We start from the raw sequence: 16580 nt of genomic DNA, 5'->3' as shown, positions 1-16580 counted from the left end.
CTGCATCTTTAGGTTCGCTATCTGTATCTCGTCGCCAGTTGTTGTGTATGGAGAAAGAGTTAGACTGAACAGTGTGAGCTCAAAGTAAAGTGTGATCTTAGTCTTTTATTGCAGGTCTCCAGAGTGCCTCTCCAACCTGTGAAGCCTCCTTAAATACCTGTGCTTCCAAGGGATTATGGGATCCCTTGGGACTCCAGGGGATGAGCCCTCTGGTGATTGTACAGAGTAAATACAAGTCCACATATAGAACAGATCTCATTAAACGGGCTGCAAAATGAGCCGAGCCAAGAGATTGTGGGATCCCAGTTCAGCCCACGGTATTTAATGACCAAAGCAGAGTTTGCTGAGAACTTCATGGTGTAATTGAGCCTTCTGTTGGTTTCGACACATGGAGCAGCCAGGAAAGAGTCTGGCATTTCAGCAACGCAACTCACAGCAGCTCCAAGTGTGGGCCCGAGGCTGCGAACTTACACTCTCTGAGACCTATGCAAACTATCCTGTGTTTGAAGACCAGCTTTGGGTCCAGCTTCAGGGCCAGTGTGCCTGAGCACAGCTTCACATGCTGTTGACCCCATCAGTTTGACTCAAACTTAGACCCACCATATGAAAGACGCCGAACCTCAGCTTTACACCAAGGCAGTTCATTGCAACGCTACACGGCAGAACCTTCCCGTAGACGTCAAGGCCGAGACCTCCACAGCTGGGTTGATGGCTGCGATCCCAAGAGACACAGCGCAGCTCTGTATCTCATTGGACCTAGGGGTGGGTGGGGAAGGGGAGAGGGTGGCTACCTTCTTACCGGGACTTTGTAATCTCCCCGAGAATGCTCAGTCATAAAACTCTGGGCCCATCTGGGTAGACACTGCCACCCTTCCCATGTGCAAGTCCCAGTGAAATGAAGCTGTCAGACACCAGTGCAATTGAATAAGGAATAGTCCACCGATCCACAGCTGATTAGACACCTTAGTGGTGACAGCCATGGCTCAGTGGGCAGCACTCATAGCTCTGAGTCAGTAGGTCGTGGGTTCAAGTCCCACTCCAGAGATTTAACCACATAATCTAGGCCAACACACTCAGTGCAGTACTGAGGGAGCGCTGCACTGTCAGAGAGCAGTACTGAAGGAGCGCCGCACTGTCGGAGGGGCCGTACTGAGGGAGCACCGCACTGTCGGAGGGGCAGTACTGAGGGAGTGCCGCAGTGTCAGGGGGCAGTACTGAGGGAGTGCTGCACTGTCAGAGGGGCAGTGCTGAGGGAGCGCTGCACTTCGGAGGGGCTGTACTGAGGGAGTGCTGCACTGTCGGAGGGTCCATATTGAGTGAGGTGCCACTGTTTGGATGAAAAATCAAACCGAGGACCCACCTGCCCTCACAGGTAGATGCAAAACATCCCAAGGCCATTATTTGGAGAAGAGCAAGGGTCAATATTTATCCCTCAACCAACATCTAAATCAAATTATCTGGTCATTATCATATTGCTGTTTGTGGGAACTTGCTGTGCACAAATTGGCTGCCGCGTTTCCTGTGACTACACTTCCAAAAAGTACTTCATTGTCTGTAAAACGCTCTGGAACGTCCTGAGGTTGTGAAAGGCACTGTAGAAATGCCAGCACATTGTTTGTGTTTCAGGAGTGCGATTGACCGTGAGGAGCCCTCTGTGTCTATCATCGCTTGTCTTCCTGCGCTCCAACAGTGACTTGAAAGCGGTTAAGTGGCATTAATGGTTTGGGGGGAAACCTAATCAGAGGTGTCTGTGAATGGACTTACTGCCCAGGGACAGGTCAGAGTGGAGACGAACAAACGTCTTTTCTTCAAGCACTTCCCTGCTCAATACACCTAGTGACTGACAGCTTTTGAACAGAATGTTTTTGCATTGTAGAAAAAGCGTTTCCTGATGTGCTGGCCCCTGATCGGGGATGCAGATTCACAATGTTTCCAGGCCGGAGGGGAAGGGTTGGAAATATCTGCCAGCAATCCTTGGCTCCCTGAAAACAAAGTGTGGGGGTGGGGACTGAGAATCATCTCAGAGATACCCCTCCCCCAACCTCGGAACTGTGAAACAGCTCCCGCTCCCACACAGAAGGTCTGACTGCAAACTGCCTCTTACTTCTGATTTCCAGCTCATGCAGGGTTTCCCCACTTTATGACGTCAGTTGTGGAGATGCATAAATCTCCCACAGTCTTTCCAGTTCCTTCCCTCGGACAGGACAACTGTTAAACACAAAGACCCAAATATCCGATCCACTTTATACATATCCCCATATCCCCAACCCCAACCACCAACCATCTCCCCATATTCCCCAACCCCACCTACCCACCTTCTCCCCATATCCCTAAACCCCTTCTTTCTCCAGAAACGCTTCCAATTGCTGCAGGATTCTATTTGCACCGTCCACCTCCATGGTCTTCCTACTTCTACAGTCCCCGCTTTGAATGAAAAGCTTCCCCTCAAATCACTTACACCTTTACTCTGTATCTAACCCGTGGTATACCTGCCCTGGGAGTGTTTGATGGGACAGTGTAGAGGGAGCTTTACTCTGAAAACGGGGAATTATAGACCGGTTAGCCTGACATCGGTAGTGGGGAAAATGTTGGAATCAATTATTGAAGATGAAATAGCAATGCATTTGGAAAGCAGTGACAGGATTGGTCCAAGTCAGCGTGGATTTATGAAAGGGAAATCATGCTTGACAAATCTTCCAGAATTTTCTGAGGATATAACTAGTAGAATGGACAAGGGAGAACCAGTGGATGTGGTGTATTTGGACTTTCAGAAGGCATTTGACAAGGTACCACACAAGAGATTAGTGTGCAAAATTAAAGCACATGGTACTGGGGGTAATGTATTGACGTGGATAGAGAACTAATTGGCAGACAGGAAGCAGAGAGTCGGGATAAACGGGTCCTTTTCAGAATGGCAGGCAGTGACTAGTGGGGTGCCGCAGGGCTCAGTGCTGGGACCCCAGCTATTTACAATATACATCAATGATTTAGATGAAGGAATTGAGTGTAATATCTCCAAGTTTGCAGATGACACTAAGCTGGGTGGCGGTGTGAGCTGTGAGGAGGATGCTAAGAAGCTGCAGGGTGATTGGGACAGGTTAGGTGAGTGGGCAAATGCATGGCAGATGCAGTATAATGTGGGTAAATGTGAGGTTATCCACTTTGGTGGCAAAATCACGAAGGCAGAATATTATCTGAATGGCAGCAGATTAGGAAAAGGGGAGGTGCAGCAATCCTGGGTGTCATGGTTCATCAGTCATTGAAAGTTGGCATGCCGGTACAGCAAGCGGTGAAGAAGGCAAATGGCATGTTGGCCTTTATAGCTAGGGGATTTGAGTATAGGAGCCGGGAGGTCTTACTGCAGTTGTACATGGCGGCCTTAGTGAGGCCTCACCTGGAATATTGTGTTCAGTTTTAGTCTCCTAATCTGAGGAAGGACGTTCTTGCTATTGAGGGAGTGCAGCAAAGGTTCATCAGACTGATTCCCGGGATGGCAGGACTGACATATGAGGAGAGACTGGATCGACTGGGCCTGTATTCACTGGAGTTTAGAGGAATGAGAGGGGATCTCATCGAAACATATAAAATTCTGATGGGACTGGACAGGTTAGATGCAGGAAGAATGTTCCCGATGTTGGGGAAGTACAGAACCCGGTCACAAACTAAGGATAAGGGGTAAGCCATTTAGGACCGAGATGAGGAGAAGCTTCTTCACTCAGAGAGTTGTTAACTATGGAATTCTCTACTGCAGAGAGTTGTTGATGCCAGTTCGTATGATGTATTCAAAAGGGAGTTAGATATGGCCCTTAGGGCTAAAGGGATCAAGGGATATGGAGAGAAAGCAGGAAAGGGGTACTGAGGGAATGATCAGCCATGATCTTATTGAATGGTGGTGCAGGCTCGAAGGGCCGAATGGCCTACTCCTGCGCCTAGTTTCTATGTTTCTATCTATCTAACCCTGTGCTGTACCTGCCCTGGGAGTGTTTGATGGGACAGTGTAGAGGGAGCTTTACTCTGTATCTTACTAAGTACTTCATTTCAATTTAACAGTTTGGAGGATGGAGAAGAAAGGGATTGGAATTTCAGCCTCTAAAGGGGCTCGGAGTGATGATTTGGAGCAAGTTGTCTGCCGGGTGTTGGGATTGCCAAAACAGGTGATAAATTGAGTAGTTTAAAACTGCAATACGCCCCAGCACACAAAGTCTGAGCGGAGTCTAGAACTGCACTCAGGACATGGGCCACACAATTCTCTTTGTGTCTGTCTGCATTCCTGAAATACCTGCATGGCTGGCCAGCCCGAGCAGCCAGCCAATCAGATGGTTCTCATTGGCAGGGGACCGAGCGATGGGATATAAAATCTCAGCCCAGACTGGATCTCCGCGCCAGAGCTGGCCCAGTGGATCGGAGCCGGACGGCCATTAATAACACAGGACAGCTGGTTTTCCAACACCCCCAGGCCTCCATTGGGTACAAGTGCCAACCTGGCACCCAGCCGCACCAGTGCTGGAGGCAGAGAGGGAGCGGAGTTCATGGTCCTCAACCCCGCTCCCCGCCACCCCCACCCCGCCATAGCTCCCTGTTTATAGTCTATCGGACAACTCCCCACCACTACAGTAACTACACTCCAAACAATGCTTCAGTACCTGTAAAGCATTTTGTGACATCCGGTGATCATGAAAGACGCTATATAAATGCAAGTCTTTTGTTTGTTCTGTCTTCTTTCGAAAGGACATGCCTTGCATCACTGGATAGAATCACAGAAACAATGGCTGTTCTTCTCGAGCTGGACAGTTCGAGCGCAGAAAACCCATTCATTGGACTCACAACAAGGGAAGCAAAGGCTTACACTTCTATAGCTCCAGGCGCATCCTCCGGTCGTCCCAGAGCACTTTAAAGGTTTGAAGTGTAGTCACTGCAGTAATGTACAAAATGGGGCAAGCTAATTGTGCACAGGAAGCTCCCAAAAACAGCAATGAGGTAAACGACCAGATAATCTGATTTTAAGTGATTTTGGTTGAGGGATAAATATTGGCCCCAGAACACGTCACGAGTTTGGGAGTTTATATATAGAATAACAGATACCCGGGAGTAAGTTACAGGCTGGAATCTAATCGAGGGGTTCGGGGGGTTTATATATAGAATAACAGATACCTGGGAGTGAGTTACAGGCTGGAATCTAATCGAGGCGTTCTGGGAGTTTATATATAGAATAATGGATATACGGAGTGAGTTACAGGCTGGAATCTAATCCAGGGTTTTTTGGGTTTATAACTGATATTTGGGAGTGGAGGGCAGTAATCTGATCGATGAGTTGATGGAATTGAATCTTCATCAATTGATGATAATCATTGTGGCCCACAATGATGTGACCGTACCCATTATGTGTGATAATATTGTGGGGTGATTGAGGAATACGGCGTTGCTGTGTGGACAGATTGTGGATCCAGGATGAAGGGCCAGTTCCATGTCCAATCATTGATGGATGGCACAGCACACTACATCACTGACCATTCCCCCTGTGTAATCCGAAAACAAAATGTTCACTGGCGGCAATCTGCTCTGCTCCTGAACAGGTTCAACACTTTACAACTTGCTGATTTGGGATCTGTGACAGTGTAAGTCAGTGGATAGGTTAGGTGAGTGGGCAAATGCATGGCAGATGCAACATAATGTGGATAAGTGTGAGGTTATCCACTTTGGTGGCAAAAATAGAAAGGCAGATTATTATCTGAATGTTGGCAGATGTGTAAAAGGGGAGGTGCAATGAGCCCTGGGTGTCATGGTACATCAGTCATTGAAAGTAGGCATGCAGGTACAGCAGTGAAGAAAGCAAATGGCATGTTGGCCTTCATAGCGAGAGGATTTGAGTATAGAAGTAGGGAGGTCTTGCTGCAGTTGTACAGGGCCTTGGTGAGACGACGCCTTAAATATTGTGTTCAGTTTTGGTCTCCTAATCTGAGGATGGACATTCTTGCTATTGAGGGAGTGCAGTGAAAGTTTACCAGACTGATTCCTGCGATGGCAGGACTGACATATGAGGAGAGACTGGATTGACTGGGCCTGTATTCACTGGAGTTTAGAATGATGAGAGGGGATCTCATAGAAACATAAAATTCTGATGGGACTGGACAGGTTAGATTCAGGAAGAATGTTCCCGATGTTGGGGAAGTCCAGAACCAGAGGTCACAGTCTAAGGATAAGGGGCAAGCCATATAGGACTGAGATGAGGAGAAACTTTTTCACTCAGGGAATTGTGAACCTGTGGAATTCCCTACCATAGAAAGTTGTTGAGTCCAGTTCGTTAGATATATTCAAAAGGGAGTTAGATGTGGCCCTTACGGCTAAAGAGCTCAGGGGGTATGGAGAGAAGGCAGGAGTGGGGTACTGAAGTTGCATGATCAGCCATGATCATATTGAATGGTGGTGCAGGATCGAGGGGCCAAATGGCCTGCTGCTGCACCTACTTTCTATGTTTCTATGTTATAGCGCATAGTCAGAAGCATCATCGGCACTTCTGGCCCGAACTCGTCTCACTCACTTCACTTGAAACTTCACCGTGTGCACCGAGCTCTTCAGCCGGGCTAATGTGGTCTGGGAGCTAACATTTGCCTCCTGCGGTGCGTGTTGTGAGCCCGGCTCCGAGGTCAGACACTGGCAGTGTGCACACAGACAGACAGGGAGTGAGCTGAGAAACTTCAACAACAACTTGTATTTTTATCGCACCTTCAACATAGTGAAACGTCCCAGGGTGCTTCACAGGAGTGTTATGAAATTTTAAAAAATTGACACCGAGCCTCACAAGCAGAAATTAGCGCAGGTGACCAAAACCTTGGTCAAAGAGGTAGGTTTTAAGGAGCATCTTGAAGGAGGAAAGAGAGGCAGAGAGGCGGAGAGGTTCAGGCAGGGAGTTCTGGAGCTTGGGACTCAGGCAACAGAAGGTACGACCACCAATGGTGGAGCGATTATAATCAGGGATACTCAAGAGGGCAGAATTAGAGGAGCGCAGACATCTCAGGGGGTTTTGGGGCTGGAGGAGATTACAGAGATAGGGAGGGACAAGGCCATGGAGGGATTTGTAAACAAGCATGAGAATTTTGAAATCGAGGCGTTGCTTAACCGGGCGCCAATGTCGGTCAGCGAGCACAGGGGTGATGATGAGTGGGACACGGGCAGCAGAGTTTTGGATGACCTCAAGTTTAATTAGGGTAGAATGTGGGAGGCCAGCCAGGAGTGCATTGGAATAGTCAAGTGCAGAGGTAACAAAGGCATGGATGAGGGTTTCAGCAACAGAAGAGCTAAAGCAGGGGCAGAGATGGGCGAAGTTACGAAGGTGGAAATAGGCAGTCTTAGTTATGCTGTGGATATGTGTCTGGAAGCTTATTTCAGGGTCAACACTGGATGTCCGAACCGCAGAAGATCCATACACTGCAGGCAGAACACTTGGGAAACTGTCGGAGGGTCAGTACTGAGGGAGTGCAGCACCGTCGGAGGGACAGTACTGAGGGAGTGCAGCATTGTCGGAGGGGCTGTACTAAGGGAGCGCCACACTGTCGGAGGGGCAGTGCTGAGGGGGCCGTACTGTCGGAGGGGCAGTACTGAGGGAGTGCTGCACTGTCGGAAGGGCAATATTGAGGGAGCACCGCACTGTCAGAGGGGCAGTACTGAGGGAGTGCCGCACTGTTGGATGGGCAGTATTGAGGGAGCACTGCACTGTTGGAGGTGCAGTCCTGAGAGAGCGCCGCACTGTTGGAGGGGCAGTGCTGAGGGAGTGCTGCACTGTCGGAGGGGCAGTACTGAGGGAGCGCCACATTGTTGGAGGGGCAGTACTGAGGGAGTGCCGCACTGTCGGAGGGGCAGTACTGAGGGAGCACTGCGCTGTTGGAGTTGCAGTACTGAGGGAGTGCTGCACTGTTGGAGTTGCAGTACTGAGAGAGTGCTGCACTGTCGGAGGGGCAGTACTGAGGGAGTGCTGCACTGTCGGAAGGGCAGTACTGAGGGAGTGCTGCACTGTCGGAGGGGCAGTACTGAGGGCGTACCGCACTGTTGGAGTTGCTCTCCTTCAAATGAGAAATTAAAATGAGGGCCCATCTTGCTGCTCGGGGGGATGTAGAAGATGCTGCAGCAATATTGAAAGAGCGGTGTTCTAATCGACATTCCTCCCTCAGTCGAGACTCCCAAAATCATTCAACTGACCATCGCCTCACTGCTGTTTTTGGTGAAGGTGAGGTATTTTAGGTGACGAGACCCACAATAAATGAATCTCCTTCATTCCTGAGCGAACTGCAATCTTTTCCCTGAAAGTGAGGGCCAGGGATAGGGGATGGAGGGGATGTGTATATGTGCGCACAGCGGAGAGCAGTACCTTGATTTTGTACGAGGAACTGCCTGGAGATGGATGGTAAGGAGGCAGGATTGAGCTCACAGAAAAGCCCCTGTGTGACCGAGTGAGATAGGTGAGCGATGTAGGAGAATGTACAGATTGCTTTTGATAATCCCAGTGTGGGGTGCTCAGGGTCCTTGTGATTGAGCTGACACCATTAGACATCAGATGAGGTTTGACTCTATCTGGCCCTACTCAGAGTCCTCGCAGAAAGATCCTGCGGAGTTCACACCACTCAAAGGTGCTGACAAGGCTGAATTACAGCATTTGAAAATCCATCACTGCATAAGCTGCATATATTGCAAACCTTTTAATACAGCACATTCCAGTGTGGATTTACTCAGCCCTTGCACCAAATCACAATGGCCCCAAGCCACTTCCCACTCATTCCCACGGTACACAATCCCATTGGAAAAACCCGTTCCCATTCACTCCCACTGTACACAAGCCCAATAGGTCCAAACCCCTTACCCTTCACTCCCACTGTACACAATCTCAATAGACTCAAACCCCTTCCCATTCACTCAAACTGTACACAATCCCAATGGACCAAATCCCTTTCCCATTCACACCTACTGTACACAATCCCAACAAAACATAAGAACACAAGAAATAGGAACAGGAGTCGGCCATATGGCCCCTCAAACCTGCTCCTCCATTCAATAAGATCATGGCTGATCTGATCATGGACTCAGCTCCACTTTCCTGCCCACTCCCCATAACCCCTTATCCCCTTATCGTTTAAGAAACTGTCTGTTTCTGTCTTAAATTTATTCAATGTCCCAGCTTCCACAGCTCTCTGAGGCAGCGAATTCCACAGATTTACAATCCTCTGAGAGAAGAAATTTCTCCTCATCTCTATTTTAAATAGGCGGCCCTTATTCTAAGGTCATGCCCTCTAGTTCTAGTCTCCCCCATCAGTGGAAACATCCTCTCTGCATCCACCTTGTCAAGCCCCCTCATAATCTTAGACATTTTGATAAGATCACCTCTCATTCTTCTGAATTCCAATGAGTAAATGCCCAACCTCCTCAACCTTTCCTCTTAAGTCAACCCCTCATCCCCGGAATCAACCTTGTGAACCTTCTCTGAACTGCCTCCAAAGTAATTTAACACGATCATGGCTGATCCGATCATGGCTGATACGATCATGGCTGATCGATCATGGCTGATCCGATCATGGACTCACGTCCACTTCCCTGCTGACCCCCATAACCCCTTATTCCCTTATCATTTAAGAAACTGTCTATCTCTGTCTTAAATTTATTCAACCCCTTCTCATTCATTCCCATTGTACACAATCCCAATGGAACAAAGCCCTTCCCATTCACTCCCACTGTACACAATCCTAATGGACAAACCCCTTCCCATTCACTCTCACTGTACACAATTCCAATGGACCCAAACCCCTTCCCATTCACTCCCATTATACAGAATCCCAATGGACCCAAACCCATTCCCAATATGTTGAACTATTTTAATCACAATCTGGACAGGGTGGATAAAGGGGAACCAGTGGATGTGGTGTATTTGGACTTCCAGAAGGCATTTGACAAGGTGCCACATAAAAGATTACTGCACAAGATAAAAGTTCATGGGATTTGGGGGTAATATATTAGCTTGGATAGAGAATTGGCTAACTAACAGAAAACAGAGAGTCGGGATAAATTCTCTGGTTGGCAACCAGTAACTAGTGGGGTGCCGCAGGGATCAGTGCTGGGACACCAACTATTTACAATCTATATTAACGACTTTGAAGAAGGGACGGAGTGTAACGTAGTCAAGTTTGCTGATGATACAAAGATGGGAGGAAAAGCAATGTGTGAGGAGGACACAAAAAATCTGCAAAAGGACAGAGACAGGCTAAGTGAGTGTGCAAAAATTTGGCATATGGAGTATTAAGTTGGAAAGTGCGAGGTCATGCGCTTTGGCAGAAAAAAATCAAAGAGCAGGTTATTAATTAAATGGAGAAAGATTGCAAAGTGCCACAGTACAATGGGACCTAGGGATACATGTGCATGAAACACAAAAGGATAGTATGCAGGTACAGTAAGTGATCAGGAAGGCCAATAGAATCTTGGCCTTTATTGCAAAGGAGATGGAGTATAAAAACAGGGAAGTCTTGCAAAACTACACCTTTTTGTAGTGAGGCCACACCTGGAATACTGCGTGCAGTTTTGGTTTCCATATTTACGAAAGGATATACTTGCTTTGGAGGCAATTCAGAGAAGATTCACTAGATTGATTCCGGAGATGCGGGGGTTGACTTATGAGGAAATTTTGAGTAGGTTGGGCCTCTACTCATTGGAATTCAGAAGAATGAGAGGTGATCTTATCGAAACGTATAAGATTATGAGGAGGCTTGACAAGCTGGATGCAGAGAGGATGTTTCCACTAATGGGGGAGACTATAACTAGAGGGCATGATCTTAGAATAAGGGGCCGCCCTTTTAACACTGAGATGAGGAGAAATTTCTTCTCTCAGAGGATTGTAAATCTGTGGAATTCGCTGCCTCAGAGAGCTGTGGAAGCTGGGACATTGAATAAATTTAAGACAGCAATATATAGTTTCTTAAAGGATAAAGGGATAAAGAGTTATGGGAAGTGGGCAGGGAGGTGGAGCCGAGTTATGATCAGACCAGCCATGATATTGAATGGCAGAGTCGGCTCGAGGGGCCGTATGGCCTACTCATATTCCTATTTCTTGTGTTCTTATGTTAAGCTGACTGAAGCAAAACCATTTGTGTTTCGATAAGTAGCTGTCCCGATTCAATTTGCTTAATCAAAAAGACATTAGTGACACCGACTCGTCGGCCATTGCTGGGTCTCCAGAAACTCCTTCTGATGGGTTCAGTTCGCACTGGAATAAAGTTCTGATTTCCTGTTCTGTTGCACTCTGAATCACCAGATGGTTATATTTTACAAATTGGTACTTTTATGGATGGCATCTGGAGCCAAGTGTTAGCTCAGCATTTTTTGGCACACCCACCATGGATGTGTCAGGATCCCTCCCTGTTAGAGCATGTTTGAAGTGGTCTCTTGTTCTGAATTTCAACCCAAAAAAGCTGGGAATGTACATTTGATGAGCAGTCGGATGGTAAATGGAGCATAGCTTGTGTGACGGGAAACGGTGACCTCTCCCTTCACTCATCCCTGGTGGGCCACCAGATCACTTCGACATGTACGGCATATCCAACTAAACCTCGTGAAAGTATCCAGATTCAGGACTGGACCATGCAACTCTACCATCTCGAAGGACAAAGGCAGCAGGCGCATGGGAACACCACCACCTCCACGTTCCTGTCCATGTCCAAACAGTAGTAGTGAGGTTGGGGACAGCATCAAACAAGAAATTAGGAATGCGTGCAATAAAGTACAGCAGTTATCATGGGCGACTTTAATCTACATATAGATTGGGCTAACCAAACTGGTAGCAATACGGTGGAGGAGGATTTCCTGGAGTGTATTTGGAATGGTTTTCTAGACCAATATGTCGAGGAACCAACAGAGGGCTGGCCATTCTAGACTGGGTGATGTGTAATGAGAAAGGACTAATTAACAATCATGTTGTGCGAGGCCCCTTGGGGAAGAGTGACCATAATATGGCAGAATTCTTTATTAAGATGGAGCGTGACAAAGTTAATTCAGAGACTAGGGTCATGAACTTAGAAAAGGTAACTTCGATGGTATGAGACGTGAATTGGCTAGAATAGACTGGCAAATGATAATTAGAGGGTTGATGGTGGATAGGCAATGGCAAACATTTAAAGATCACATGGATGAACTTCAACAATTGTACATCTCTGTCTGGAGTAAAAATAAAATGGGTAAGGTGGCTCAACCATGGCTAACAAGGGAAATTGGGGATAATGTTAAATCCAAGGAAGAGGCATATAAATTGGCCAGAAAAAACAGCAAACCTGAGGGCTGGGAGAAATTTAGAATCTAGCAGAGGAGGACAAAGCGTTTAATCAGGAGGGGGAAAATAGAGTATGAGAGGAAGCTTGCTGGGAACATAAAAATTGTCTGCAAAAGCTTCTATGGATATGTGAAGAGAAAAAGATTAGTGAAGACAAACGTAGGTCCCTTCCAGTCAGTTTCAGGTGACTTTATAATGGGGAACAAAGAAATGGCAGACCAGTTGAACAAATACTTTGGTTCTATCTTCACGAAGGAAGACACAAATAACCTTCCGGAAATACTGGGGGACCGAGGCTCTAGTGAGAAGGAGGAACTGAAGGAAATCCTTATTAGGCGGGAAATTGTGTTCGGGAAATTGATCGGATTGAAGGCTGATAAATGCCTGGGGCCTGATAGTCTGCATCCCAGAGTACTTAAGGAAGTGGCCCTAGAAATAGTGGATGCATTGGTGGTCATTTTCCAACAGTCTATCGAACCTGGATCAGTTCCTATGAACTGGAGGGTAGCTAATGTAAAACCACTTTTTAAAAAAGGAGGGAGAGAGAAAACGGGTAATTTTCAACTAGTTAGCCTGACATCAATAGTGGGGAAAATGTTGGAATCAATTATTAAAGATGAAAGAGCAGCGCATTTGGAAAGCAGTGACAGGATCAGATCACGTCAGCATGGATTTATGAAAGGGAAATCATGCTTGACAAACCTTCTAGAATTTTTTGAGGATGTAACGAGTAGAGTGGACAAGGGAGAACCAGTGGAGGTGGTGTATTTAGACTTTAAAAAGGCTTTTGACAAGGTCCCACACAAGAGATTGGTGTGCAAAATTAAAGCACATGGTATTGGGGGTAATGTATTGACGTGGATAGAGAATTGGTTGGCAGACAGGAAGCAGAGAGTCAGGATTAACGGGTCCTTTTCAGAATGGCAGGCAGTGACTAATAGGGTGCCGCAGGGTTCAGTGCTGGGACCCCAGCTATTTACAATATACATCAATGATTTAGATGAAGGAATTGAGTGTAATATCTCCAAGTTTGCAGATGACACTAAGATGGGTGACGGTGTGAGCCGTGAGGAGGATGTTAAGAGGTTGGAGGGTGACTTGGACAGGTTAGGTGAGTGGGCAAAGGCATGGCAGATAATGTGGATAATTGTGAGGTTATCCACTTTGGGGGCAAAAACACAAAGGCAGAATATTATCTGAATTGCGGCAGGTTAAGAAAAAGGGGAGGTGCAAAGAGACCTGGGTGTCATGGTATATCAGTCATTGAAAGTTGGCATGCAGGTACAGCAGATGGTGAAGAAGGCAAATGGTATGTTGCCCTTCATAGCTCGGGGATTTGAGTATAAGAGCAGGGAGGTCTTACTGCAGTTATACAGGGTCTTGGTGAGGCCTCACCTGGAATATTGTGTTCAGTTTTGGTCTCCTAATCTGAGGAGGGACATTCTTGCTATTGAGGGAGTGCCGCGAAGGTTCACCAGACTGATTCCCGGGATGGCAGGACTGACATATGAGGAGAGACTGGATCGACTGGGTCTGTATTCAATTGAATTTAGAAGAATGAGAGGGGATCTCATAGAAACATATAAAATTCTGACAGGACTGGACAGGTTAGATTCAGGAAGAATGTTCCCGATTTTGGGGAAGTCCAGAACCAGAGGTCACAGTCCAAGGATAAGGGGCAAGCTATATAGGACTGAGATGAGGAGAAACTTCTTCAATCAGAGAATTGTGAACCTGTGGAATTCCCTACCATAGAAAGTTGTTGAGTCCAGTTCATTCGATATATTCAAAAGGGAGTTAGATGTGGCCCTTACGGCTAAAGAGCTCAGGGGGTATGGAGAGAAGGCAGGAGTGGGGTACTGAAGTTGCATGATCAGCCATGATCATATTGAATGGTGGTGCAGGCTCGAGGGGCCAAATGGCCTGCTGCTGCACCTACTTTCTATGTTTCTATGTTATAGCGCATAGTCAGAAGCATCGTCGGCACTTCTGGCCCGAACTCGTCTCACTCACTTCACTTGAAACTTCACCGTGTGCACCGAGCTCTCCAGCCGGGCTAATGTGATCTGGGAGCTAACATTTACCTCCTGCGATGCGTGTTGTGAGCCCGGCTCCGAGGTCAGACACTGGCAGTGTGCACACAGACAGACAGGGAGTGAGCTGAGAAACTTCAACAACAACTTGTATTTTTATCGCACCTTCAACATAGTGAAACGTCCCAGGGTGCTTCACAGGAGTGTTATGAAATTTTAAAAAATTGACACCGAGCCTCACAAGCAGAAATTAGCGCAGGTGACCAAAAGCTTGGTCAAAGAGGTAGGTTTTAAGGAGCATCTTGAAGGAGGAAAGAGAGGCAGAGAGGCGGAGAGGTTCAGGCAGGGAGTTCTGGAGCTTGGGACTCAGGCAACAGAAGGTACGACCACCAATGGTGGAGCGATTATAATCAGGGATGCTCAAGAGGGCAGAATTAGAGGAGCGCAGACATCTCGGGGGGTTTTGGGGCTGGAGGAGATTACAGAGATAGGGAGGGACAAGGCCATGGAGGGATTTGTAAACAAGCATGAGAATTTTGAAATCGAGGCGTTGCTTAACCAGGCGCCAATGTAGGTCAGCGAGCACAGGGGTGATGATGAGTGGGTCACGGGCAGCAGAGTTTTGGATGACCTCAAGTTTAATTAGGGTAGAATGTGGGAGGCCAGCCAGGATTGGAATAGTCAAGTGCAGAGGTAACAAAGGCATGGATGAGGGTTTCAGCAACAGAAGAGCTGAAGCAGGGGCAGAGATGGGCGAAGTTACGAAGGTGGAAATAGGCAGTCTTAGTTATGCTGTGGATATGTGGCTGGAAGCTTATTTCAGGGTCAACACTGGATGTCCGAACCACAGAAGATCCATACACTGCAGGCAGAACACTTGGGAAACTGTCGGAGGGGCAGTACTGAGGGAGTGCAGCACCGTCGGAGGGACAGTACTGAGGGAGTGCAGCATTGTCGGAGGGGCTGTACTAAGGGAGCGCCACACTGTCGGAGGGGCAGTGCTGAGGGGGCCGCACTGTCGGAGGGGCAGTACTGAGGGAGTGCTGCACTGTCGGAAGGGCAGTACTGAGGGAGCGCCACATTGTTGGAGGGGCAGTACTGAGGGAGTGCCGCACTGTCGGAGGGGCAGTACTGAGGGAGCACTGCACTGTTGGAGTTGCAGTACTAAGGGAGTGCTGCGCTGTTGGAGTTGCAGTACTGAGGGAGTGCTGCACTGTTGGAGTTGAAGTACTGAGAGAGTGCTGCACTGTCGGAGGGGCAGTACTGAGGGAGTGCTGCACTGTCGGAGGGGCAGTACTGAGGGAGTGCCGCACTGTCGGATAGGCAGTACTGAGGGAGCACTGCACTGTTGGAGGTGCAGTCCTGAGAGAGCGCCGCACTGTTGGAGGGGCAGTACTGAGGGAGTGCTGCACTGTCGGAGGGGCAGTACTGAGGGAGCGCCACATTGTTGGAGGGTCAGTACTGAGGGAGTGCCGCACTGTCGGATGGGCAGTACTGAGGGAGCACTGCACTGTTGGAGTTGCAGTACTGAGGGAGTGCTGCGCTGTTGGAGTTGCAGTACTGATGGAGTGCTGCACTGTTGGAGTTGAAGTACTGAGAGAGTGCTGCACTGTCGGAGGGGCAGTACTGAGGGAGTGCTGCACTGTCGGAGGGGCAGTACTGAGGGAGTGCCGCACTGTCGGATGGGCAGTACTGAGGGAGCACTGCACTGTTGGAGGTGCAGTCCTGAGAGAGCGCCGCACTGTTGGAGGGGCAGTACTGAGGGAGTGCTGCACTGTCGGAGGGGCAGTACTGAGGGAGCGCCACATTGTTGGAGAGGCAGTACTGAGGGAGTGCCGCACTGTCGGAGGGGCAGTACTGAGGGAGCACTGCACTGTTGGAGTTGCAGTACTGAGGGAGTGCTGCGCTGTTGGAGTTGCAGTACTGATGGAGTGCTGCACTGTTGGAGTTGAAGTACTGAGAGAGTGCTGCACTGTCGGAGGAGCAGGACTGAGGAAGTGCTGCACTTTCGGATGGGCAGTACTGAGGGCGTGCAGCACTGTTGGAGTTGCTCTCCTTCAAATGAGAAATTAAAATGAGGGCCCATCTTGCTGCTCGGGGGGATGTAGAAGATGCTGCAGCAATATTGAAAGAGCGGTGTTCTAAGCGACATTCCTCCCTCAGTCGAGACTCCCAAAATCATTCAACTGACCATCGCCTCACTGCTGTTTTTGGTGAAGGTGAGGTATTTTAGGTGACGAGACCCACAA

This window comes from Pristiophorus japonicus, chromosome 3 (genome assembly GCF_044704955.1).
Source record: "Pristiophorus japonicus isolate sPriJap1 chromosome 3, sPriJap1.hap1, whole genome shotgun sequence".
NCBI classification, from domain to species: domain Eukaryota; kingdom Metazoa; phylum Chordata; class Chondrichthyes; family Pristiophoridae; genus Pristiophorus; species Pristiophorus japonicus.
Note: the sequence above shows the minus strand (reverse complement) of the source record.